The sequence below is a fragment of the Panthera leo genome, chromosome B2, assembly GCF_018350215.1.
Source record: "Panthera leo isolate Ple1 chromosome B2, P.leo_Ple1_pat1.1, whole genome shotgun sequence".
Taxonomy (NCBI): Eukaryota; Metazoa; Chordata; class Mammalia; order Carnivora; family Felidae; genus Panthera; species Panthera leo.
Window position 1 is genome coordinate 57,995,869 of NC_056683.1, and position 26,778 is coordinate 58,022,646.

General features: G+C 35.9%; 1 protein-coding gene across 1 annotated transcript in view; it reads right to left on the reverse strand.

Moving 5' to 3' along the window:
- The window catches only part of EYS (eyes shut homolog), a 1,768,122-nt gene that overhangs the window by 807,998 nt on the left and 933,346 nt on the right, over window positions 1-26,778 (reverse strand).

The following is a 26,778-nucleotide window of genomic DNA, read 5'->3' on the forward strand; positions in this document are numbered from 1 at the left end:
TGGTGCAATTGTGAATGGGATCAGTTTCTTCATTTGTCTTTCTGTTGCTTCATTGTTAGTGTATAAGAATGCAACTGATTTCTGCACATTGATTTTGTATCCTGCAACTTTGCTGAATTCATGTATCAGTTCTAGCAGACTTTTGGTGGAGTCTATCGGATTTTCCATGTATAATATCATGTCATCTGCAAAAAGCGAAAGCTTGACTTCATCTTTGCCAATTTTGATGCCTTTGATTTCCTTTTGTTGTCTGATTGCTGATGCTAGAACTTCCAGCACTATATTAAACAGCAGCGGTGACAGTGGGCATCCCTGTCGTGTTCCTGATCTCAGGGAAAAAGCTCTCAGTTTTTCCCCGTTGAGGATGATGTTAGCTGTGGGCTTTTCATAAATGGCCTTTATGATCTTTAAGTATGTTCCTTCTATCCCGACTTTCTCAAGGGTTTTTATTAAGAAAGGGTGCTGGATTTTGTCAAAGGCCTTTTCTGCATCGATTGACAGGATCATATGGTTCTTCTCTTTTTTTTTGTTAACGTGATGTATCACGTTGATCGATTTGCGAATGTTGAACCAGCCCTGCATCCCAGGAATGAATCCCACTTGATCATGGTGAATAATTCTTTTTATATGCTGTTGAATTCGATTTGCTAGTATCTTATTAAGAATTTTTGCATCCATATTCATCAGGGATATTGGCCTGTAGTTCTCTTTTTTTACTGGGTCTCTGTCTGGTTTAGGAATCAAAGTAATACTGGCTTCATAGAATGAGTCTGGAAGTTTTCCTTCCCTTTCTATTTCTTGGAATAGCTTGAGAAGGATAGGTATTATCTCTGCTTTAAATGTCTGGTAGAACTCCCCTGGGAAGCCATCTGGTCCTGGACTCTTATTTGTTGGGAGATTTTTGATAACCGATTCAATTTCTTCGCTGGTTATGGGTCTGTTCAAGCTTTCTATTTCCTCCTGATTGAGTTTTGGAAGAGTGTGGGTGTTTAGAAATTTGTCCATTTCTTCCAGGTTGTCCAATTTGCTGGCATATAATTTTTCATAGTATTCCCTGATAATTGTTTGTATCTCTGAGGGATTGGTTGTAATCATTCCATTTTCATTCATGATTTTATCTATTTGGGTCATCTCCCTTTTCTTTTTGAGAAGCCTGGCTAGAGGTTTGTCAATTTTGTTTATTTTTTCAAAAAACCAACTCTTGGTTTCGTTGATCTGCTCTACAGTTTTTTTAGATTCTATATTGTTTATTTCTGCTCTGATCTTTATGATTTCTCTTCTTCTGCTGGGTTTAGGCTGCCTTTGCTGTTCTGCTTCTATTTCCTTTAGGTGTGCTGTTAGATTTTGTATTTGGGATTTTTCTTGTTTCTTGAGATAGGCCTGGATTGCAATGTATTTTCCTCTCAGGACTGCCTTCGCTGCGTCCCAAAGCGTTTGGATTGTTGTATTTTCATTTTCGTTTGTTTCCATATATTTTTTAATTTCTTCTCTAATTGCCTGGTTGACCCACTCATTCGTTAGTAGGGTGTTCTTTAACCTCCATGCTTTTGGAGGTTTTCCAGACTTTTTCCTGTGGTTGATTTCAAGCTTCATAGCATTGTGGTCTGAAAGTATGCATGGTATAATTTCAATTCTTGTAAACTTATGAAGGGCTGTTTTGTGACCCAGTATATGATCTATCTTGGAGAATGTTCCATGTGCACTCGAGAAGAAAGTATATTCTGTTGCTTTGGGATGCAGAGTTCTAAATATATCTGTCAAGTCCATCTGATCCAATGTATCATTCAGGGCCCTTGTTTCTTTATTGACTGTGTGTCTAGATGATCTATCCATTTCTGTAAGTGGGGTGTTAAAGTCCCCTGCAATGACCACATTCTTATCAATAAGGTTGCTTATGTTTATGAGTAATTGTTTTATATATCTGGGGGCTCGGGTATTTGGCGCATAGACATTTATAATAGTTAGCTCTTCCTGGTGGATAGACCCTGTGATTATTATATAATGCCCTTCTTCATCTCTTGTTACAGCCTTTAATTTAAAGTCTAGTTTGTCTGATATAAGTATGGCTACTCCAGCTTTCTTTTGGCTTCCAGGAGCATGATAAATAGTTCTCCATCCCCTCACTCTCAATCTAAAGGTGTCCTCAGATCTAAAATGAGTCTCTTGTAGACAGCAAATAGATGGGTCTTGTTTTTTTATCCATTCTGATACCCTATGTCTTTTGGTTGGCGCATTTAATCCATTTACATTCAGTGTTATTATAGAAAGATATGGGTTTAGAGTCATTGTGATGTCTGTATGTTTTATGCTTGTAGCGATGTCTCTGGTACTTTGTCTCACAGGATCCCCCTTAGGATCTCTTGTAGGGCTGGTTTCGTGGTGACAAATTCCTTCAGTTTTTGTTTGTTTGGGAAGACCTTTATCTCTCCTTCTATTCTAAATGACAGACTTGCTGGATAAAGGATTCTCGGCTGCATATTTTTTCTGTTTAGCACACTGTAGATATCGTGCCAAGCCTTTCTGGCCTGCCAAGTTTCAAAGGAGAGATCAGTCACGAGTCTTATAGGTCTCCCTTTATATGTGAGGGCACGTTTATCCCTTGCTGCTTTCAGAATTTTCTCTTTATCCTTGTATTTTGCCAGTTTCACTATGATATGTCGTGCAGAAGATCGATTCAAGTTACGTCTGAAGGGAGTTCTCTGTGCCTCTTGGATTTCAATGCCTTTTTCCTTCCCCAGTTCAGGGAAGTTCTCAGCTATAATTTCTTCAAGTACCCCTTCAGCACCTTTCCCTCTCTCTTCCTCCTCTGGGATACCAATTATGCGTATATTATTTCTTTTTAGTGTATCACTTAGTTCTCTAATTTTCCCCTCATACTCCTGGATTTTTTTATCTCTCTTTCTTTCAGCTTCCTCTTTCTCCATAACTTTATCTTCTAGTTCACCTATTCTCTCCTCTGCCTCTTCAAGCCGAGCCATCGTGGTTTCCATTTTGTTTTGCATTTCGTTTAAAGCGTTTTTCAGCTCCTCGTGACTGTTCCTTAGTCCCTCGATCTTTGTGGCAAGAGATTCTCTGCTGTCCTGTATACTGTTTTCAAGCCCAGCGATTAATTTTATGACTATTATTCTAAATTCACTTTCTGTTATATTATTTAAATCCTTTTTGATCAGTTCATTAGCCGTTGTTATTTCCTGGAGATTCTTCTGAGGGGAATTCTTCCGTTTGGTCATTTTGGAGAGTCCCTGGCGTGGTGAGGACCTGCAGTGCACTTCCCCTGTGCTGCGGTGTATAACTGGAGTTAGTGGGCGGGGCCGCAGTCCGACCCGATGTCTGCCCCCAGCCCACTGCTGGGGCCACAGTCAGACTGGTGTGTGCCTTCTCTTCCCCTCTCCTAGGGGCGGGATTCACTGTGGGGTGGCGTGTCCCGTCTGGGCTACTTGCACACTGCCAGGCTTGTGTTGCTAGGGATCTGGCGTATTAGCTGGGGTGGGTGGGCAAGGTGCACGGGGGCTGGAGGGGCAGGCTTAGCTCGCTTCTCCTTAGGTGATCCACTTCAGGAGGAGCCCTGTGGCAGCGGGAGGGAGTCAGATCCGCTGCCGGAGGTTTGGCTCCGCAGAAGCACAGAGTTGGGTGTTTGCGCGGAGCGAGCAAGTTCCCTGGCAGGAACTGGTTCCCTTTGGGATTTTGGCTGGGGGATGGGCGGGGGAGATGGCGCTGGCGCCTTTGTTCCCCGCCAAGCTGAGCTCTGCCGTCCGGGGGCTCAGCAGCTCTCCCTCCCTTTGTCCTCCAGCCTTCCCGCTTTCCGAGCAGAGCTGTTAACTTATGACCTCCCAGATGCTAAGTCGCGTTTGCAGTCGGAACACAGTCTGTCCGGCCCCTCCGCTTTTGCCAGCCAGACTCAGGGGCTCTGCTTGGCCGGCGAGCCGCCCCTCCGCCCCGGCTCCCTCCCGCCAGTCCGTGGAGCGCGCACCGCCTCGCCGCCCTTCCTACCCTCTTCCGTGGGCCTCTAGTCTGCGCTTGACTCCGGAGACTCCCTTCTGCTAATCCTCTGGCGGTTTTCTGGGTTCTTTAGGCAGGTGTAGGTGGAATCTAAGTGATCGGCAGGACGCGCTGTGAGCCCCGCGTCCTCCTACGCCGCCATCTTCCGGAACCCCCCAACCATTTTAAATACCCTAATATCCAAAGAGGTAGTAGAATATTATGACATTATTAAAACATGCTGATCAGGGAAATATCTATGAAAATATGTTTTACAAACCAGTTCCTGATTTCAGCCTATTATAATTTATCTAAATATAAATTTTAATGTTAATGTGGTGATCTGTGCTCTTCTTCGCAATTGCCAACTATAGCTCATGTAATATTCTCAGTGTTAGGACAATCGTTTATCTGCGCTAAATAGTTCTGAATCAAATGAATGTATACTGGATGGGAAAAGCTCCATACGAGCCTGCAGACTGCAGTATCAACATGTCAACTGTCTAAATTTCTTTGTTGGTAATTCTTTGCTATTTAAAGCTTTTTTTAAAAAATCCCTAATCACATTTAGTGAGCAAATAACTAGAAATAATCATTTAGGACTCCATTCATCAGAACATTATTATTTTACATCAGCTAAGCCTTTATGAGATAGCTGAATTTCTTTGGGGAATAAATAGTGTTTACCACTTCTCTTTGCTATTCAACTAATAGAATGTTTTAGGTCTATCTCAGTGCTAAAGCCCACAATGAACACTAAGCAACTAGGAAATTTTAATGAACACATCATTATCTGAGCAATGAAACACTGAAAACCAGACACCAGAGAAGTTGTGTGTTTGAATCAACAAATAAAACAGAAGAGTTAAGATTTCAATGATGTGTTTAAACAACTCAAAGTAGAACTATTTTAGATGAATTACAAAATTGGATTCTTTCAGGGAACATCAGTCTAGTATGTAGTTATGGATCTGAAATTGACTACATGAGGAGTTCTCCAGAAGATGATTTTAACTTAACAAAAATAAAGAGAGAGTAGTATGTAATAAGAAGGGTGTGCAATAGTAAGAGCTAAGGCTTTGATATTCTTGACCTAGAGATGACACAGAGATGAGTAATGTCTCAAGAAATTACCAGCTGTATGACTGTGATAAATGACATATTTTACATTTATAAATATGAGTAACTCTTTTCACCTGTAATTTCAAAATTATGTTGGAACTAAAATCACTCAAAATATGTCTATTTTGAGGATAAATAGTAAATGGGGAAATGAAAAAATCAATATAAAATGTACCTATTTTGTTATAAAATTTAGAGTACTTTTAAGTGCTAGTGATTTTTTAGTGTTCTCTTTTTATTAGTGTTGTGATTATTGTAATTTACATTATTAAGTGAAAAAAGGCATGATGTTGAAATGAATAAGTTAAATTCTTATTTCCACGTACCTTAATTCTCTAATAGAAACTCCTTGCTAATCTTTATTAAAAATATCTATATTTAAAAATGTATTATGGATTCTGCCCAAAATAAAGATTGTTATAATATCTGACTGCTATATTTAAAACAATTGAAATAACAATATTGAAAATATTATCTTATGAAGTAATGATAACTTGGGGATAAAAAGAATGGGGAAAATTATGACTTACTGATTACAAAATGCCATGATTAAAGATACATTTTTATAATTTTAAGGTGAAAATGTATTGGAGATTTTCAAGAAAAGATTTTGGTACTATTGTATATAGTATGGTTTGAAAGTAATGAAAAGAAACTTATCTTTAGAAACAGAAAGAACTAGTCAAAGAACCTTTTCACAATAAGACATTAAAAAATGTGAATGACTTTAAAACTGTGGCTGCAGCAAGTTCTTACTCAACACCTCTGAAGGCAAGGGAAACAAAAGCAAAAATGAACTATTGGGACATCATCAAAATAAAAACTTCTGCAGAGCGAAGGAAACAATCAGCAAAACTAAAAGGTAACCAACAGAATGTGAGAAGATATTTGCAAACGACCTATCAGATAAAGGGTTAGTATCCAAAATCTATAAAGAACTTATCAGACTCAACACCCAGAAAACAAATAATCCATTGAAGAAATGGGCAAAAGACATGAATAGACACTTCTCCAAAGAAGACATCCAGGATCCACATAATAGTGAAACCATATGGTATCTGTCTTTCTCTGTATGACTTATTTCACTTAGCATAACACTCTCCTGAGAAACTTAATAGAAGACCATGGGGGAGAGGGAAAAAAAAGTTACAGAGGGAGGGAGCCAAACCATAAGAGCCTCTTAAAAACTGAGAATAAACTGAGGGTTGATGAGGGGTAGGAGGGAGGGGAAAGTGGGTTATGGGCATTGAGGAGGGCACCTGTTGGGATGAGCACTGGGTGTTGTATGGAAACCAATTTGACAATAAATTTCATGTTAAAAAAAAAAAAAGAAGAAGACGACATCCAGATGGCCAACCAATACATGAAAAAATGCGCAACATCACTCATCGTCCAGGAAATACAAATCAAAACCATGATGAGATACCACCTCACACCAGTCAGAATGGCCAACATTAACAACTCAGGTAACAACAGATGTTGGCAAGGATGTGGAGAAAGAGGAACACTTTTACACTGCTGGTGGGAATGCAACCTGGTGCAGCCACTCTGGAAAACAGTAAGGAGGTTCCTCAAAAAATTAAAAAAAAAAAAACTACCCTATGACCCAGCAATTGCACTACTAGGTATTTACCCAAGGGATGCAGTATGCTGTTTCAAAGGGGCAGATGCACCCCAATGTTTATAGCAGTACTGTCAATAATAACCAAAGGATGGAAAGAACCCAAATGTCCATCAATGGATGAATGGATAAGGAAGATGTGGTATATATATAAACACAATGGAGTATTACTTGGCAAGCAAAAAAATGAAATCTTCCCATTTGTAACTATGTGGATGGAACTAGAGGGTATTATGCTAAGCAAAAGTGATATTTGTCAGAGAAAGACAAATATCATATGACTTCACTCATATGAGGACTTTAAGATACAAAACAGATGAACATAAGGGAAGGGAGCAAAAGTAATATAAAAATAGGCAGGGAGACAAAAAGATAAGAGACTCTTAAATATGGAGAACAAACTGAGAGTTGCTGGAGGGGGGATGGGCTAAATGGGTAAAGGGCATTAAGGAATTTACTCCTGAAATCACTGTTGCACTATATGCTAACTAACTTGGATGTAAATTTAAAAAATAAATAAGAATAAAAAATAAAATAATAAAATAAAATAATAAAATAAAATAAAACAAAATAAAACAAAATAAAATTGTGTGTTTATGGGTGTGCACATGTGTGTGTGTATACCAAGACAGAATTTTCTTTGGATTTTGGATGGGCAGGGTTGTAGGGCATTCTTCAAATAGGCTAAAACTAATGAGTAAAAATTTGATGAGAAATAGGATATGTATTTAGTTTCAAAGTATCTCTGATTTAACTAGCTAAAGGGAAAGATAATACCTTTCAGTGGGGAAGTCTGATAGAAAGTGATGAAAGTTCATGTAAAGAATGGGATGCAACAACAACATGTACCTCCTAGAGGGACACTTTGGGAAGGACACAGCATAGCTAACATAGCATTTTTGCTGAAAGTGTATAATCTGAATCAAGTTGTATGTGTGTATGTGTGTTAGATAAACCAAAATTGAGATAGATTACACAAAGTAATTGTCTTATACTCATCCAAAAAATGAAAGTCATGAAAGATAAAGGAAAGTTGATAATGATTCCAGAAGACATAACTAAATAACTTCTAGAAATAGATCCTGGAGAGGGAGACATGGAATAAATACATAATTTAAAAGGATTTTATTGAGATAATTGATAAAATTTTACTAAAGCCTATGTATTTGAAAAGTAGTACATGGAATTTAATATCCAAATCAATAATTTATTGCAATTAATAATTAGATATTCTCAATCTCTTGAAATCCAGAAGTATTAAGTGGTAAAGCACTACATGCCTACAAAGTTCCCTCATGGTTCAGAAGAAAATGTGTCTGTACGTGTATGTGTGTATAAATGTGTGTATATTGGTTTTCATGATGAGATAAACTTCTGTTACTGGGAATGCACCGATATACAGGTGCTCTAAGTATACTAGTGGGAGTGAAAATTAGACTTCAGCAATATGTTTAAAAGCTTACATAAATTTGCATTTATTTTGAGTTAGCAATTTTCCTCCCAGGAATTTATTCCAGGAAAGCTATCATCAAGAAGACAAAGATGAACTAATGAGAACATTTGTAGTAGGTAGAATTCTAAGCTGACCGACAATCAGGTGTAATCTCCTTCCCTTGAGTGTGGGTGAAACCTGTAACTATAATAAATATTCTGTGATTATGTTAAATTGCATGGCAATGGCGAGATTATCCGGAGTGAGCCTAACATAATCAAGTGACCTCTTTGAAAGCAGAGCGGTTTTTTGTTTGGTTGTTTGTTTTCTGACTGGTCACAGAAGAGGCAGAGAGACTCACACTGAGTGGCCTAGAAGAAAGCAAAACATGTGAACATGGGGACTATGTGGCAAGAACCAAAGGGTGGGATCTAGGCACTAAAGATGTTCCTGGGCTGATAGGAAAATGGGGCCTCAGTCCTATAACCACAAGGAAATGAATTCTGCCGACAACCAGTGAACCTGGAAAACAACACTGAGCCCCAGATAAGAACTGCAGCCGAGTATAGCTTTTGATAGCAAGTAATTGGAAACCATCTATATATTATCCAGAAAGACCAGGTAAGGAAAGTATGACATGGTATATAGTAATTAACTCTCATGGTTGCAAAGCCTATCTACAGACTATGGGAGAACTGCATGCAAAATTCTGTATGTTGTGCACTCATATATTTTTTTTTAATTTTTTTTAATGTTCATTTATTTTTGAGACAGAGAGAGACAGAGCATGAATGGGGGAGGGGCAGAGAGAGAGGGAGACACAGAATGGGAAGCAGGCTCCAGGCTCTGAGCCATCAGCCCAGAGCCTGACGCGGGGCTCGAACTCACGAACCTTGAGATCGTGACCTGAGCTGAAGTCGGACGCTCAACCGACTGAGCCACCCAGGCGCCCCTCATATATTTTTATAATGCATATTGTTATGGGTGGAGTTGTTCCTCTCAAAAGAGATATCTGAGTACCCCAGAATACAACCTTGTTTGGAAATAGGATCTTTGGCAGATAGATTCAAGTTAAGATGAGGTCATTAGAGGGCGATCCAATCCAATATGATTGGTGTCCTTATGAAAAAGAGGAAATTTGGACTCAGAGACAGACAAACTGAAGGAAGACCATGTGAAGACAGGGAAGCCACCATCTACAAGCTAAAGAATGCCTGAGGCTACAAGTGGCTGTGGAGAACTACTGAAGTTTCTTCACAGTTCTCAGCAAGAATCAACCCTGCCAATACCTTGCTTTTGGACTTCTAGCCCCCAAAACTGAGACAATAAATTTCTGTTGCTTAAGCCACCCAGTTTGTGGTACTTAGTTATGGCAGCCAACAAACTAATCTGCATCTTTATTTGCTCATGTTGATGGAACTACAACAAAATTTAACAAGTGACTATTTCAGTTGTTGGGGATTTATTTTGCTGGGTTCTGAAAATAAAATTGTATTTAATCACGCTTGACCTATTAATGTCACAATTTCATATCCTTCAGCCTTGTAATTTGTTTTATATTTTTTGCACTCAAGTTTTGAGATATTCATAATAAGTATTTAGTACTTTTATAGCTAAATACATTAAATAATAATTACAAAAAAAGATAACCCTCCTCAAATCAGCAAAAGTTGGGAGTATTTATATTTAATATTTATATTTATATTATAGATGTTAAATAAAGATTAATAACTAACTTGTAAAGTCATTTCCTTTCTTATATTCCCTTTTCTGCATTTGGTCTCTTCATAAGTACCTGTGACATTTCATAGTTTATTCATTATTTGCATATATGTCAGGTTTTAAGTTGAAATATTAGATATAGACATCACTAAAAACAGCAGTTTTCTGTTTCTACTGGGGCAAAATAATTAATGGGAGATTAATATTGAATAGTCAGAATATGCACTTGACTTTTCTTATAAGACTTCAATTCATTGTCTAATAAATTAATAAAAGCTCTCACTTGTGCAAAGAATATTCTTATCTGCACACATTAATGTTGATTCAATGACTCAGTAAAAGATAAAAATTTTCTAAGGAACATGCTATTGGTGTCTAGTGGGAAAGACAGGCATCAGACTATTTTAAAAATACATGGTTAGCATTATGATGGAAAACTTACATGAATTATGTGGAACTAACCAAGTCAAAGGTGAAAAAATCTCCCTGAGGAAGAGATTTGTAAGGTGAAGTCTTCTGATTTATGCAGGATACGTAGAAATGAGCAGCAGAGGAGGCTGGGGGTTGGGCTGTATAGAATGTTGATTAAAAATAGAACATATATCACTGCACAAAGCTCTGTGATCTTGGTTAAACACCCGAAAAATGGTTATGATGCCATTGTCTGTTAAATACATGATTTCTTTTGACATCAATCTTGATTTTTTAGAAATACTTTTCAAATCTGCATTTTCTGTCAAGAATAAATCTCATTAACTGCTCCACTCCAAACGGCCACTTCTGTCATGGCAAATTTATATAGGGACAGCTATACATTATTAACAAGCTATGAAAAGTCACTGGCTAAATGTCATCAAAGCTGAGATATAGCTGCACCTTGGGATTCATATAGCAAACAGTTTAGTTTTAATCATCTTGGACCACAAGATGTCTTGACATTTGAGCAGCAACTTTTTTCCTCTTAACTTGCACTGGAATCAAACCTCTATTATCTCAGCCATAATTTTCAGTTTAAACTGTGATAGAAAGTTTTACCTTTTAAATTAAAAACGTGAAAAAAAATCGATCCATCAAAGACCTTATCGTTCATTTAATCAATGCTCCCCTGCAGCTTTCTCCTCCCTTCCCCCCTTCCCAAAGAGAAATGAGCAAGGGCAGCTCTAAAATTCAAGCATCTTTAGAGCTGCCAGAAAGTTTTTGAGCTAACTACATTTCTGTTACATTAATACCAACAAGAAATGACCTTGCTGAACTGCATTAAGATAGGTGATTGATTTTGTTGTGGTATTTTTTTTTTATTTTGATAATATAAGTAGTTTTCATACTTTAAAAACATGTATTTGAAACTTTTTCTGCTCACGGTCTAATAATATCCTCAGGGCATAAATCTATGATGGCCTCAGAATATACAAATTTAAAATATATTAACAATATTTCATTTAAAATATTTAGTGTATATTATGGACCAAAATTTTATTAAGATCTATCATTTTAAATTCTTATCACAGACCAGTAATGACAGCAATATAAAGAAAATATGATTTTTTAAATTAATAATGATCAGAAAAATATAAAACAGATATATCAATAAAGAAATCATATTCACCAACAAAATTCTATCAAATATATCTTGGATTTGGGGTGCCTGGGTGGCTCGGTCAATTAAACATCCAACTCTTGATTTCACCTCAGGTCATGATCTTGCACATCTTGAGATTGAGCCCTGCATCAGGCTCTGCACTGACAGTGCAGAACCTGCTTGGGATTCTTTCTCTCCCTCTCTCTGCCCCTCTCCATTCATGCTCTCTCTCTCTCTCTCAAAATAAATTAAGTTTTATATATATATATAAACAACTATTATATATATATATATATAAACAACTATATATATATATAAAACTTGGTTAATAAAAATACATTGCATAACTTGTGGGAAAACATGGATGCCTCATATCTTTTGTATTTTTTCTATGTATATAAGGCAACAAGCTACAGATGAGCATTTATTAGAAATAATTACCTTGTTCCTCTATTTCCAAATTACCAGGACATAAGTGTATTTAGATATAAACTTTACTTTTGCTTCTTGGGTAATTTCATGTTAAGAATGCAACACATAGGGGTGCCTGGGTGGCTCAGTCAGTTAAGTGTCTGACTTCTGCTCAGGTCATGATCTCACGGTTTGTGAGTTTGGGACCTGCGTCAGGCTCTGTGCTGACAGCTCAGACCCTGGAACCTTCTTCGGATTCTGTGTCTCCTCTCTCTGCCCCTCCCCTGCTCATGCTCTCTCTCTCTGTCTCTGCCTTTTCTCTCCCCCTCATAAATAAACATTAAAAAAATTAGAAAAAAATGCGACACATAAATAACTATAATCTCCCCATAAAATTTAAACATGCAATAAAGAAGGAATAATCAGGGACTCAGTAGTCTAGAAATAGCTAGATCATGCAACTGAAATAAGTAAGATATTCTAAGAAATAAGTAAGAGGTTCTAGGACTACAACTTCCCCATTCTATAGTACCCTGTAATAGTTGTTTGCTTTTCATAAACTTAAAAAAAAGACTAATCATTAAATTAATAGGTTACTTATAGGTCTTTATCAGTTGGCTTCTATCTTATTTTTTAAAGTATATCATAAAGTCAGGTATAATTAGCATAATAAATTTGTATGTGGAAATGAAAGTAGATGAAGGCGTATAAAACTGGCACATTGCTTCTTAACTGTTCTAAGTATGTTGATGCTTAAAAGTATAAGTTTACAGTATTTTCACTTATTTATTTATTTGTTTGGAGGGAGGGAGGGAGGGAGGGAGGGAGAGAGAGAGAGAGAGAGAGAGAGAGAGAGAGAGAGAGAGAGAGAGAAAGAGAGAGCAAGTGAGCAGGGGAGGGGCAGAGTGACAGGGAGAGAGAGAGAGAATCCCAAGCAGGTTCTGGGCTGTCAGTGCAGAGCCTGACCACTTAACTGACTGAACCACCCAGGTGCCCCACATTATTTGCACTTTTTATGTTGTCAGAAAATATATGTAATGAGAAGTGCCTGTGGATGTCTTTCGGTCTTTGACAAGCTGAAAAAGCACTACTTTTATCTGTGCTTCTCCTTCCCCTCCTTTATTTATTGAACAATATTCAAGTAATATCTTTTGCCTATTAGTATGAGACAGGGTAGTAGGATCTATACAATGATAAATAACAAAAACATGATACTTGCACGATTATAATCGAATAGAGAGAGAAAAACAAGAATCACACAAAACAATAAAGGCTACCATAGTCTATGCAGGTGTCTCATGGGAGATAAGACCTCATTTGTTCAATGGTTGAGAAGTGGGGACAGGTTTTCCTATACCTGTTCTTTTGAGAATGAGTAGAGGAACACCTAACATGGAAAAACAGGCTTAATTTAGGTACACCACGGTATTTAGTCAACAACTGCCCCTACAGGTTTTATTGGTTGATGAAATATATGCTACGTTTTGAGAATCTTTCCAGGATTTGGGTGTCTTGGATGGGCTTCTCCAGAAACAGATCTGGGCAAAGAGTTTCAGTGGAATTGGTTTTGGGGGAGATGTAGAAAAGACCGAAAGTTGAGTAAGTTGGTGGGGGGAAAAGAATGTAGGAAATAAATTATTTATTAAAGGGGTGATTAGAGTTTATTCTCCTGGGGAATCTCTGGTCAACTTTGGTAAACACACTTCAGAATTATGTAACCTGATGGGATGACAAGGTTAAAGGATGGACACTCCAATTCAATTCCCATCAACTATTGTTATGAGCTGCATTCTGGATTGGGAAGATGCTAAATTGGGAAAGGACATTAATTCCCAGAAATTTCAAATCTTCTTTGCAGGAAGAAAGTTTCTGAAATTTCTCAGGCTCAAAGACACAGATATAGATGGCTGGAAGAGGCTATGACAAGTTAAAATCATAAGATCATAGTTATGCCGGTGGGATACTGACATCTGGTAACATCAGCTAAAATTACTTGCATTTCTTATGACTATTAACTAAAAGTCAAGGTTCAGAGTTTTACCCAGGAGAAATGCAAATAATTTCTGTTCAGTGGAAACAAATAACTTTAAAGGTTATTATTCATTGTTCGGTAGAACAGTGACCAGATTTTTATCCCGTCCACCATGTTATTTTCAAATGCCTTTATTAAACACATTTACACACAATCAAATACATTTATTAAATGTATCACTCCTAAAATGCTCTATGAACCAGTCCTAATATCTTAAAGGTTCTTTCATCAATTAATAAGTTGAATAAAATATTTTACACTTGCTCATTTCATATTTACTTGAAAACCTACTTATACTGTTTAAAAATATAATTTAATTAGTCTGTGGTACATATTAAGTATTCTATAGGTGTTATCAAATTTAATTCTCAGAATAATACATGAAGACAGGTATTATTATTTTATAAATGAGAGCAATTGCATGTTAGTAAGGTTAAGTAATTTGCCCAAGGTCACACAGTTGGTAAATAATAGATTTGGATTAAGACTCAGGAAATTCTGACTTGGAAGCCTTTTGCTATACTATACTCCCTTCACATCTTGAGAAAAAGTACTCTACATTTTCTGATAGAAGAGATTTCTTCCACTTAAATATGCAACTACAAGGCAACTGTGCACATATGAGCCATAAAAACAGCCCTTTACTTAGGAGAGTCAGATTTTTTTTAATTTATAAAAGAGGAAATTAGAATATGAAAATATGATGATTTTCCCAAGGAGATAGCAGAATTGGGCTCCCTAAAGTTACTAATCTTGCTAAAAATCCAAAATTCTCAAAGAATTAGTAGTAATTACATATACTTGTAAAACAAAAGAAAATGTATTCTGATAAAATATACCATCACGTATATGGGGGGATTTTTTTAGTTCTTATTGTCATTAAGTCACATAAAAGTCCAAGTGAAGAAGTCTTTTTTTTTTTAAATTTTTTTAACGTTTATTTATTTTTGAGACAGAGAGAGACAGAGCATGAATGGGGGAGGGTCAGAGAGAGAGGGAGACACAGAATCTGAAACAGGCTCCAGGCTCTGAGCCGTCAGCACAGAGCCCGACGCGGGCTTGAACTCACGGTCTGCGACATCATGACCTGAGCCTAAGTCGGACGCTCAACCAACTGAGCCACCCAGGCGCCCCAAGAAGTTTTTAATTGGATACCACTTTGTGAGGCAACACAATTAATTGGTCAGTTAAATTTTTCAAAGGATTGGTAAGTGAATTGGTCATTGTGGACTCAATTAAACAGCTTGAACAAATAATCTCCATCTCAGGATTCTTAAAATAACACTTATTTCTTGCTTATGAGATAAGTCCACCACAGGTCAATCATGGCTGCACTCCTTCATCATTGTCCTTACTCTGGACCCAGTCTGATGGAGCAGATATCATCTGGAGCATCACCAATGAGCATATAAGTAAAAGAAGTGAGACCTTCAAAGTTTCAAAGCAGAATTTAATCTCTCTTCCTCAAAGAGACACTTCATTTCTAGCCAAATTCATTAGCCAAAGACATTGATGCCGGTGCACCAATACAAAAGCACAGTCATACCATATGTCTGAAAAAAGAAGAACTAGAATATTTGGCAAAAAGAACTAATGAATACCCCAACATAAAATGAGGTGGACATCTACACCTATATTTATTTGTATAATCTGTATATATTACTATGTCTATTTCATTGTAAGTCTGTGAAAAAATACACAGGAAAAGATTTGAATAGATATACATATTGCTGAAAATGTATGAACAGGATATAACTGTGATAAAATATATATTTGAAAAGTTTTCATAATTGACACACTATATATTTTTTCTGAAACTTTGTTTTAATAATGTTCTCACATTTATAAAGTTTTACACTTGGGATTTTCAAATAATTAGTAAATTTATAAATATGCTTTTTAAAAATAGTGAAATAGTCTTTTGTGGATAAAGGAGGAATAAACTGAGAAAAAAAGTGAAAGGGTAAGGAAGAGATGGCAAAAGCAAAACTTAATTAAATTATAGTAAGTGCTTTGTGTAAGGGATTTATCCAAAATTCAATTTCAAGCTATTATAGTCTAAATCAAATTTAGCTTTACTTGGCTCAAAGAAGATTTTTTTCCCCTTTAGACTGTACTTCACGTTCCAGATTTTATATAAATTTAGACTCAGAGCAATAGTTCTAGTCACTATCAATATTGTCATTCTCTGCCCTTTGGATGTTTCAAAATTATTATTTCAAAAAAATTCATATTATCTTTTAAATGTCTTAAATTAATGAGTCTGTTAATTGATTGTTACAGGAATTTAAAACAAACTTGGAAATCATTATTTTACTGACATAAGAAACACACTTTACATCTTCATGCTTTAGTTTACCTAACTGTCATCACCCCTTTTTTTTTCCCACTCCCAAGAACCCTTTTCTTTTTGTTCATTTTGATCTCAGTCCCTAGTGTTCACAAGAAGCTATGCTGTTACTGCTTTTTAAAGTTAGGCCACCGGTCTTTATGTATGTACTAACATTTCATACATTTATTTCAAACATTCCCTTTCTAAAGAGAATATCCTGACTCCCTGACCTCTGACCCTATTCTGTTTCCTTTCACAATAATTATTTCAAGTAGTCTGTATTCACTGCTTTCATTTAAAATTTTCCACTCACTCCCAATCCATAACTACTTTTACCTGCAATGCTTAGTCCAAATTACTCTAACAACCAGATCTAATGATTCCAAAAGTCAGGACTCTTTCTTAATCCTGACTTTTTTTTGAAATTTGATGCAATAGATCAATTACTTTTTGAAGTTCAGTCCTCCACTAGCTTCCCTGACTGCCATTACAATTTTATTACTTATTTTCCCCCCACTGTTTCCAAGTTCATTCACCCAACTCTTAAATGTTGATGTTCCATTGAGCTCTAGTGTCTGTTGCCTTCTGTTTCTTTTCTGCAAGTTCTTGCTAAGTGATACCACACCTAAAAATGTCATTTATACCCAATGTGACAATGTTTCCAAACTTTTGTTTCTAGTTCCTACTTCTCTCATTGAATTAGAACTACTTGCTCCATTGTCACTTAGTTATCCCCCATGCATGGTCCACAGATACCTCAAAATGAACTTATATAACACCAAACTGTTTATCCTACCCTCTCCCCAACTTAACTCCATGTATTCAATAGGCTATATAAAATGACTTTTCCCCTTATTTCTCCCTGATTCATTAAGTCCTTTCATTAAGTCCGAAATATTTCTCAAACTTTTACCCAACTATGGGTATTTACTACTAATATCCTTTTCCTTAGAAGAAATTAAACTTTTAAACTTTTCCCCAGGTTTCTGTTCCTCCAATCTAATTTTCACCATCTACATTTTACTTTTCTAAACCCTAGATTGTATATGTCACTACCGTTCTTTTTGGGGAAAAAAATAAAAAGAGTTCTGATGTCTCCCCTTTCATGAACCATCAGCGTTAAATTACTCCTAGTACTCTAAACTGTAAATGGAGTGTGCTAGATTAGACAGTCATAGGCAATGAAAAGATCATGGCTGGAATGCAGATTCCCTCACTTCTACACCCATTCAATCTCACTTTGTAAAATGAAGTGTATATATTTAAGCTAAATTTATCATGAATTGTTTAGCATCAGAAGATAGCATGCAGTATCTGACACATACTGCTGCTGATTCATTCATTCCTAGGCATAATTATGTTTTTCTAAGTCCTTACCAACCTCTTATCTTTCCTGCAGTAGGAATTTCATCAGATAGACATAGAGAATGTCTATACCTCAGTCTGGAAAGAGAAAGAGAAAGAGAAAGAGAAAGAGAAAGAGAAAGAGAAAGAGAAAGAGAAAGAGAAAGAGAAAGAGAAAGAGAAAGAAAGAGAAAGAGAGACGCCTAGATCTTCGTCACTTAATCCTATTCATGTACTACTTACCTCAGAATAGTGTGTTCTACAAATTAGAAAATTATTCCTTGCTCTTGTCTAGATCCTAAGCGGTAGCACTGATGAGATGGGACATAGTGGCTGAACTGTAACTAAAGAGGTAACTGTAACTAGAGAAGCTCATAGGCGGGAGGAAAGACAAAATAAATCACAGCTAAGGAGAAATACAAATGTTACAATAAGGAAACTAGTGCTAAATACTATTTTGCAGCAGGAGACAGAGCCCAAAATTAAATACCAAGAAAAGAGTCGGACCAGAAAATAATATGGAGCAAATTTGAAGGCAGAATAGAAAAGAATGGAGACACAGTTTAGTATTGAGTCCAGGACTGATTCATGAGTATTGAAAGACCAGTTTCTTTTATTGTGAAAAGTAAGTCCTGGACATGATCCTCTCTTATTTGTCTGTTTTTCTTCTTATCTATTTATGTCTTCACTGGTTGATATTACTAACAGTTTTAGTAGATAATGTAGCTGTGAGTATATAGATAAAATTTTTTATTTTCCTTCCCTAGGTTGAGAAGCACACCTGACTCTATAAAGCAAGAAGAAATATTTGAAATAATCAAGAGGTACAATATAGGGGAAAGAGCATTCTTTGGGAAAAAAAGGCACTAGCTATATCAGTGATATGCAAGTGGAAGCAATTCTGTCCCCCCCAGGGAATATCTGGAAATGCCTGGAATCATTTTAGGTCTTATCAACTGGAGAAATAGAAACAGATATGCTGGAAAAAGTCCTACAAAGCACAGGACATCGCTCCACACCAAAGAATCACCTGGCCTTAAACTCTATGATTATGGGAAATTCACCTAATTTTAATCTAAAATGGACTTCTTCTTATGGGCTTGTTGGTGTTAAAAAAGATAACAAGTTATAACACATTAAACAAATGCTATTCACCACAGCAATGTTGAAAGTAATAAATTTTAAAGCTAACAACAAGTTTCAATTAAAAATAAACTTGTGATTCTGAGATGAATCAAAAATAAAATTTAAATATTGTCACAGATCCTTCCAAATACAAATATGAAAACAAGAAATTTTAACTTTATAATCAAATGTATATTCATATAAAAAATGAATAACTTCAAGCAAAATCAAGTTAAATAAATAATGGATCCAAGGCAAGAAGTTTAAAAAGAAAATTTTGTTAGAGACGAGATAATTAAACAATAAGGAGAAAAACAGCCATTAACAGATAGTAGGGTTTAAAAAGAGTCACTTTTTAAAATATGTAAGTGTTATTACTCTCAGTGACCAAGACAGAACCCACAAAAAAGTAACAATCTGATAAATTCAATTAGAAAAAAAAAAAAAAAAAAGAGAATAGACTAATGATAAATGGATGGGCTTGGGGTGGGAGTGAGATTAGATATTAATTGGAATAGTGATGTTTACCTGGAAAACACGTTTTCTTGATAAGCAATAACATATTTTTGTAAATGAAAGTCTCACTTTGAAGTTTCAACAGTTATAACTTCTAATACTTACTTTGTATTTGCATTATATTGGTTAAAGATTATAGAATACTATCATAGAACAGCAATGGTAATGTATATTTTTTCAGGATTCAAATTGGAATGTTCTTAATGTTTCATTGTTAAACTTCACATATTTGTGTTAACATACAGCAAATTTTTTAAGCTGAGTCAGCATCCTTATCTTCTTCATTAGCATGCCCCAATGATTTTTTACTGTGGATTCTTTTTTTAAAGCTTATTTATGTATTGAGAGAGACAGAGAGAGAAATAACGCAAGGGAGAGACAGAAAGAGAGGGAGAGAGAGAATCCCAAGCAGGCTCTGTTCTGTGAGTACAAAGCCTGATGCAGGGCTTGAACCCATGAACTGTGAGGTCATGACCTGAGCTGAAATCAAGAGTCAGATGCTCAACTGACCGAGCCACCCAGGCGCCACTTTACTGTGGATTCTTACCATCATTATTTATTTATAAAATTTGATGATAATAGTCTCTACTTCATAATTCTGCTTAAGAATTAAATGAAGCCATTCTACATAAGCTACTTAGAACTAGATAGCTTCAGAACATAAACTAGAAGACTTCTATATTGTATATGCTCTAGATCAAGTTATATATAAGAAGTGGCTGGTACTAAATTTGAAATCACTCATGTAAAATTTCTTGGCCTATGTTTTTTCTTGCAGACATTTTTTAAAATTTTTAAAATGTTTTTAACTTTATTTTTGAGATAGAGAGAGACAGAGCATGAGCGGAGGGGGTGGGGGGTGGGGGCAGAGACCCAGAATCCAAAGAAGCCTCCAGGCTCTGAGCTGTCAGCATAGAGCCTGAGGTGGGGCTCGAATCCACAAACCATGAGCTCATGACCTGAGCAAAGTCAGATGCCTAACTGACTGAGTCACCCAGGAACCCCTCTTGGAGATATTGTTTTAAACTTTTTCCTTGTCTTTTATTTTGATATTCTGCTCATGTTATTTTTCCCCTTCAGACAACTTTATTTATATTTTTCCTGAGTATTGAACATTTTCAAAGATTTTAAAATATTTAATCTCTTTTAACTTTAATATTATAGACTAAAGGGGTTCACTGATCACCAAGTACAATACATGAAAAAAAAGATCTATGCTAAAATATGCCATTATGGAAGTTCCAATATCTGTGTAGAGGGGAATATCCTAAACAAATGTGAAAAAAAAAAAACAAACATGGTAAATAACTGAAACTAAGAATAACATTTGACTTGCCAACATAGCAATTCTATCAATATTATGAGGAAACTATTTCCCCAATTGGTAATGTTCAATCAAGTGTGATGGTAAGGATATTCTTTGATGTCACAGATTTGAAAAGAAATCAATCTCCCAAGCATCAATTTTTTCCCTGGATACTAATGGAGGAAAGCCAAGAAAAAATCCAAGGTCAGAAAGCAGTCAATTTGGCCTCTGAGATGCCTAAAAAATAAATAAGTAAAAATTTTTAAAAATGAACTGGTAGCTTATCAAGTAGTTTAACATTGTGTAGAATTTTGAGTGGATGATGAAGGATGTGGAAATAATAACTATGGACACAGTAAATATTCTTAACTCTGAATCTAAACTCGACTCATTTTAGTGTAATTGGAAAAAAAAATAATAAAATACACTCTATTAGAAATATTAAGCTGTTAAAATGTTAAAAAGGCCAGAAACTGTTTGGTGTATAAACATAGGAAAGATAAGTTATAGAGAAGGAAAAAACTCATTAAGAAAGGAAAGACAAAATGTATGAAGGAAGAGAGGAGCTCAAAAATAGGGCTTGATTTCTGACTTTCTGAACAATAGGAGTAAAAATCTATCACAAACTGATGGGAGAGTTGTTAACCAACAATATTCTTGGTATGTTCTTTATTAAAGTTACATTATAAGTTTAAATTGTACCATACACCAAAATTAAATCCAAAAAGTTGAACTCATTTCTAAACTAAAAGGAATAAAACAGAATGAAACAGATGTGGAGACATTGTCCTGTTTTTTTTTTTTAATGTGAAAGAAATTTTAATTATAAAAAGCAACAGGAGATATCACAAAGAAATCTCTAGTGGATTAGAAGAATCATTTCTTTAAAATGTATATAAGTAATAAAACAAAACCGTCAAATAGATGGTTTTGATAGAGAGAGGCTCTATTGCATCAAAAGAAGAAGATATCAGGCTTAATTAAGAGAATTACAATGTATTGTGTTGGTACATTAGGGTAAAATAAAAATATAGATATAAATATAGATATAGATCAAAACATTCTATGGAAAGACAAACACAACAGGCAGAACCACAGAATGCTTACACGCTTGCAACCACAAAGCTAGTCTGAGGTCAGAGTACTCAACTAATTGACAATATCTTTTCGGTACAACTGAGCCACTCATGCACTAATCCATATGGCCCTCAAAACATGACTTCACCCTGTCTGTGATAGTGCTCAAGAGGATCCATGAACCATGCATAAATGGACAGTTTAAATTATAATTAGAGGTGGCTTAAAAAAAACACATATTTTAGTTAAAATCATCCCAGGCAGGATTTGGAATGGGAATAATGCTTTGGACCAAGATAAAGATATAAGAAAAACAAGTTGATTACATCAAAAGGATTAAACAAGCCCTTCAATGTGAGTGCGTGAAGCTACAGGTACTTCTTTTGTCTCTCCTGTTCTATTGTAACAACCAAGACAATAAACTAAGAAGCTTTAGATCTACACTGTCTCACCTAACACCAGCTAGGACAAACAGCATTGCCCTTTCTCTTGGTAGACCATGTGAGCAAGCTTTAGCTACCTGTTGCTTATACTTCTCTCATTGCCTCTTGCTATTATGTAGAGGTAGGTAGTGGGATAGATTAGGTAGCATTAAATAAAAAGACGTAGGAAACTTTATAAAAGTATGCAATAGATGTGACAAATGTGTGAGAGTAAAAAACAAATTAAACCTTCCAAAAAAGGAGTGGAGAACTAAGGTTATAGAAACCTCATAGAAACAATGCAGTCAGTAGGTACACAATATAGAATCAAAGTTACGTATTTTAAAATAGGAATGAGATCTTTTGGACTGGGTAGTAAGGGGGGGATCTATTACTTCCCTTTTTTGTCTATCAAATTTTAGGGTTTTATGCAGAAATATACCACAATAAAAGAAAGACAGGATGGAGTTCTTCCTCTCACAGCTCTGGATTTATATTCCATATGTACTACTGGCTGTGAGTTCTCCAGACTCTAGATTATTCATTACTTAGTGAAGATTAAGTAAACTTTGTGAATGGTACTTAAACAGAAAGCTAATCACAAGTACAGCCACCAATGTTTTGATGAAATGTTAGCAAGTGTGACCATTCAAGAGTTATTTGGTTTTCTTGGTATCAGGAGGTATATATGCTATTACACTTCTACTTGTTTTTCTGCTATTAATCTTTTATAACGAGGGGTCTCAGCCAAGAACCTCAAAGGATAGAGGGAAAATTAATTTCCTCCCTTAAGCCATACACTGTATTATAACTTCTATATAGGTGAGGATTGTTTCAGGTTCACTCTACATTCTTCTACCTGGTTGATTATTTCACACATTATCTTCTTGTCACATTATTAAATAAGTGACTAAGTGAATGAATAGATGAACAAAGAAAATGATATTATAATCCAACATTTAGTTCCATGCCATGCCTATCTTTACCATGTTACATGAATCATGTCATACACTGGGGATATCAAAAATAATAGCATATGTCCCCTGCCCTCAAGTTCGTTAAATGAGAACTCTACAATGTCATCTAAGTTAGTGTTTAAAACGTGGGCTTCTTCTACTTCAACATAGTCTCCATGGATTTACTTACTTTGTTTTATCTCTAAGAAAACAAAGTGAAATGAATTGGCTTAAATCTTAAACATATGTAAGTGAAACTTCCCAAATAGGATTAAAACTAGTAGCAATTATAACAGAAATTTAGGTATCACCTATGTAGCAATCCGATCTTATTTTACAGATTAGTCTAAAACGCTGGGAGTAGCAAAGGGCCTTAAGAAGCCTGAATGGGTATGATCTATACAGAATATTATCTGGACCTAAAAAAACCCCTGTACTTCACCACTGGATGTAAAGAGAAGAAACAGAGATTGAGAGATGGTGGTGGTGGTTGGGGGCAGGTGATTTCAGAGAATGAAAAGGTGAGGAAAGAAAGCCTGGGTTGAGAATGTGTAAGAGTTTTGTGGAATTCATTGACCAGTACTGTGAGTGGGAGAACTGGGAGGAGGAGAAAGGTTTTAAAAAGCGATTGTGTGTGTAATGAAATGAATCTCCTCTAATGTTCTTTAAGAGACACAATTAAGGGTTGCAATTCCTTTTTAATTATGTACGAGCACTGGTCCATGCTTTAATAAACGCAAATCTCTGCAGAGTCTTGGTCATTTGGGCCTTGGGATTTATAAAGGTTACTGTTATTTCATTTGTTTTTAAAATGTCATTTATCTTGGTTTTGCTCCTTTTCAGAATGCTGAGATTGGGAGTGAGAAATACTTTCAAAATCAGGATTTCACATTAGTAGGGAAAAATGATACTTCCATGAGATAGTCAGATTCATAAAATGTTGCTTAATCTTGTATTTGATTTTGCATACAGGTCAAGACAGCCTTAACAATCCCCTCAGTTTGGTTAAACTTTACACAGGTTTCTTCCTATACCTAGGCCCCTGGTCTCCCTTTCCTTAAAGCATGGGTTCTAGAACACTTGTAATCATAAATTCTTCCCCGCCCCCTTCAGTGATGTAAATTTGTTTAAAGTCTCTCGTCAGTTTGAAGATCCAGGATTGTCTTTCTCAAGGACCTGGGAAAGGACCTTTGAATAAAGTCTTCTTTGCTTAACTTTGTCCAGTACAACTTTTGCTGTGAAAATCTAAAGTGGCAAAAAAATAAAATAAAACTAAAAGGCCAATAATAGTAATGGAAATTTACAGAAAGAACTGTGTTATGTGCGACCTTTTTGCTATTATTACATCACACAGCTTTCGTTGTTTATACTTCAAAATATAGGTATGAAAAATTTTGCATTCCTTTATTTCTCAACATCAAATTTAGTATCTTCTGAGCCATAGGTGACCCTCTGGCAAGAAATTCAATATTGCTTGTTCTGGCAACTAGCCTTCATCCCCTTCCATGAGCTCTTCCAAGAATCTTGGCCTTGATGGTGTCAGAAAACTGGCCAAAGACATAAAAACATGTTCCAGAGGGGATGCTGGGCTTTTATTCCCAGAGCTCAGGTCTGTGTGATTCCCCCCCCCCTACCCCCCAGGAGTTACTGCCTCAGGTATATCAAGGGTTACTCTGCCCAATAGTTTTCCTCCTTCCTCTGTCCATCCCCCCAACCCAAATGATCAGTAAAAGGAGGATCCTGGACTCTGCTGGTAGGATTCACTTCTCCACCAGTATTTGACAGAGCTCAGAATTTACCTCAAGGCTACATTTCTTTGTCCCAAGTAAAAAACAAAAACAAAAACAAACAAAAACAAAACAACACACACACACACACACACACACACACACACTCCTCTGCCTCCATCATTTTTTCAGGGCTTAAAACACCTTATTCTTCTAAAGAAAGCCATTTCTTTCCCTGAAGGAGGGCTAAGGGAGATACAGGGGTGGACTATCTTCTTGAAACAAGGTATTGGTCTTTTTTTTTTTTTTTTTTTTCCTAGATGTGTGAAAAGAATTCCATTTGGGTTAATCCTTTGTCTTTAATTCACTCTGCAAACAGATTATATATTTTTGTAAAGATAACAACAGTGAATGTACATTTGACAGTTATGTGGCAAACATTACCTTAATATTTTTCAGATACTATATCATGATCATAATTGGAAACTTTAACAAAAAGTAATTTTAGAAGAGTAGGCCATTTACTACAATAGACTATGAATACTAATATAATGGTAAAAACAATAAAAGATCACATTATTATTGTGCACTTAAATTAACATGCAGATACCCACCAAGGAAAAATTACATATCCTTAAATTAAGGACATTTTATGGAATCCTTACAAGAAAGTAAGTAAGTATGGCGTTTTGTTACTGAACTACTCTGTATTTAGATTATATCTAGATACCTTTGAAGAAAAGCCATTTTGTAGCCTTATCTTCCAGAGGTTTTTCAAATATATATATTTGGTTTTGTTAGATTTTGCTTTTGAACATTCTTCTCCCTGTAACTGGTGCTCCAGTCCCTGTTTGCCCATTCCCTGGCCTACGCCCCTTTTAAAAATCATCTTACTCAGCAGAATGCAACAGTACACACAGAGGACAACTTTCCATGACTCATTTGCATTTGCCTATCACACAGGAAGGCAGTGCCTTCTCTCTCTCCCTCTCTCTCTCTCTCTTTGAGGTACAAATGTATGTGGTCCGAGTTCTCTGTTGTTTTTTTTTTTTTCTGTCATGCACTTTGTATGGCTCAATGACTTTGAAAACTAAACTTTCTTCCTCTTTCCCCAGACTAGGATTCTAATTTAGGTATAATGGGATTTGAACCTCCCTCAAGCCTTTTAAAATATTCAAGGGAGGCATAAAAGAAATAGCGGAGAGACATTCACTTTTTATTACTCTGTATGATGAGGATATTGTATTGCACACATACTAATGTAAATTCCTCTAAAATATATAATTTCCACCCTTTTATTCTCTCATTGTTCCCTTTCCACAATCAATTTGGATTCCTGAGACCTTACACAACTGAACTAAATAGCTTTTCTGAAGCTGATGTGCCTTGGTCTTTTGAATTCAGTAACTGCACACTAGATAGAAGCTATAAGTAATAAATTTCGCTTTGTGACTCTTCCTGACAACAAGAAAAAACATTAATTTAACTTCTCTGGTTAAACTTGAACCAAGGCCTGAAAAGTAGATAAGTGACTCAAGCTATTTACTTTACTCCTTCTGCCCTGTAACCCTCAAAGGGAATGAAATATTGCAAGTACCCCAAAGCTTAGTTGAAAGAAGAGCTTTTATATTTAGAAAAAGTTACAGATATATGGCATTAAAATTTAGAAATATCCATTTCTACTTCTGCAGGGCTTCTATCTTTCCCTAAATTTAGTCTGGATCCTCTTAAAGCTATATTGGGGGAAGTATTTTAACTTTAGAATCAATTTCATCTTCCTTTTTATAATTCAAAAATATGGAATATGTTTTTCAATCATTTCTGCAAAACCAAACTTAAATTGCAGGATTTCAGATTCAAGCTATTATTTTATACGTCACTATCCTAATAGATTCCTGTAGTCCCTTCTCGGCTACCACACAGGTAAATATGGCCCAGGCATCCCAGAAAAAAAAAAGTCACTAAAACAATAATTTTGATGGGACATATAGGAAATGGAAGATACAGATTATTCATGTTGACCATAGGTGCAGCACAGTATAATCGAGTTATGATAATACTAACTCTATCATGTGA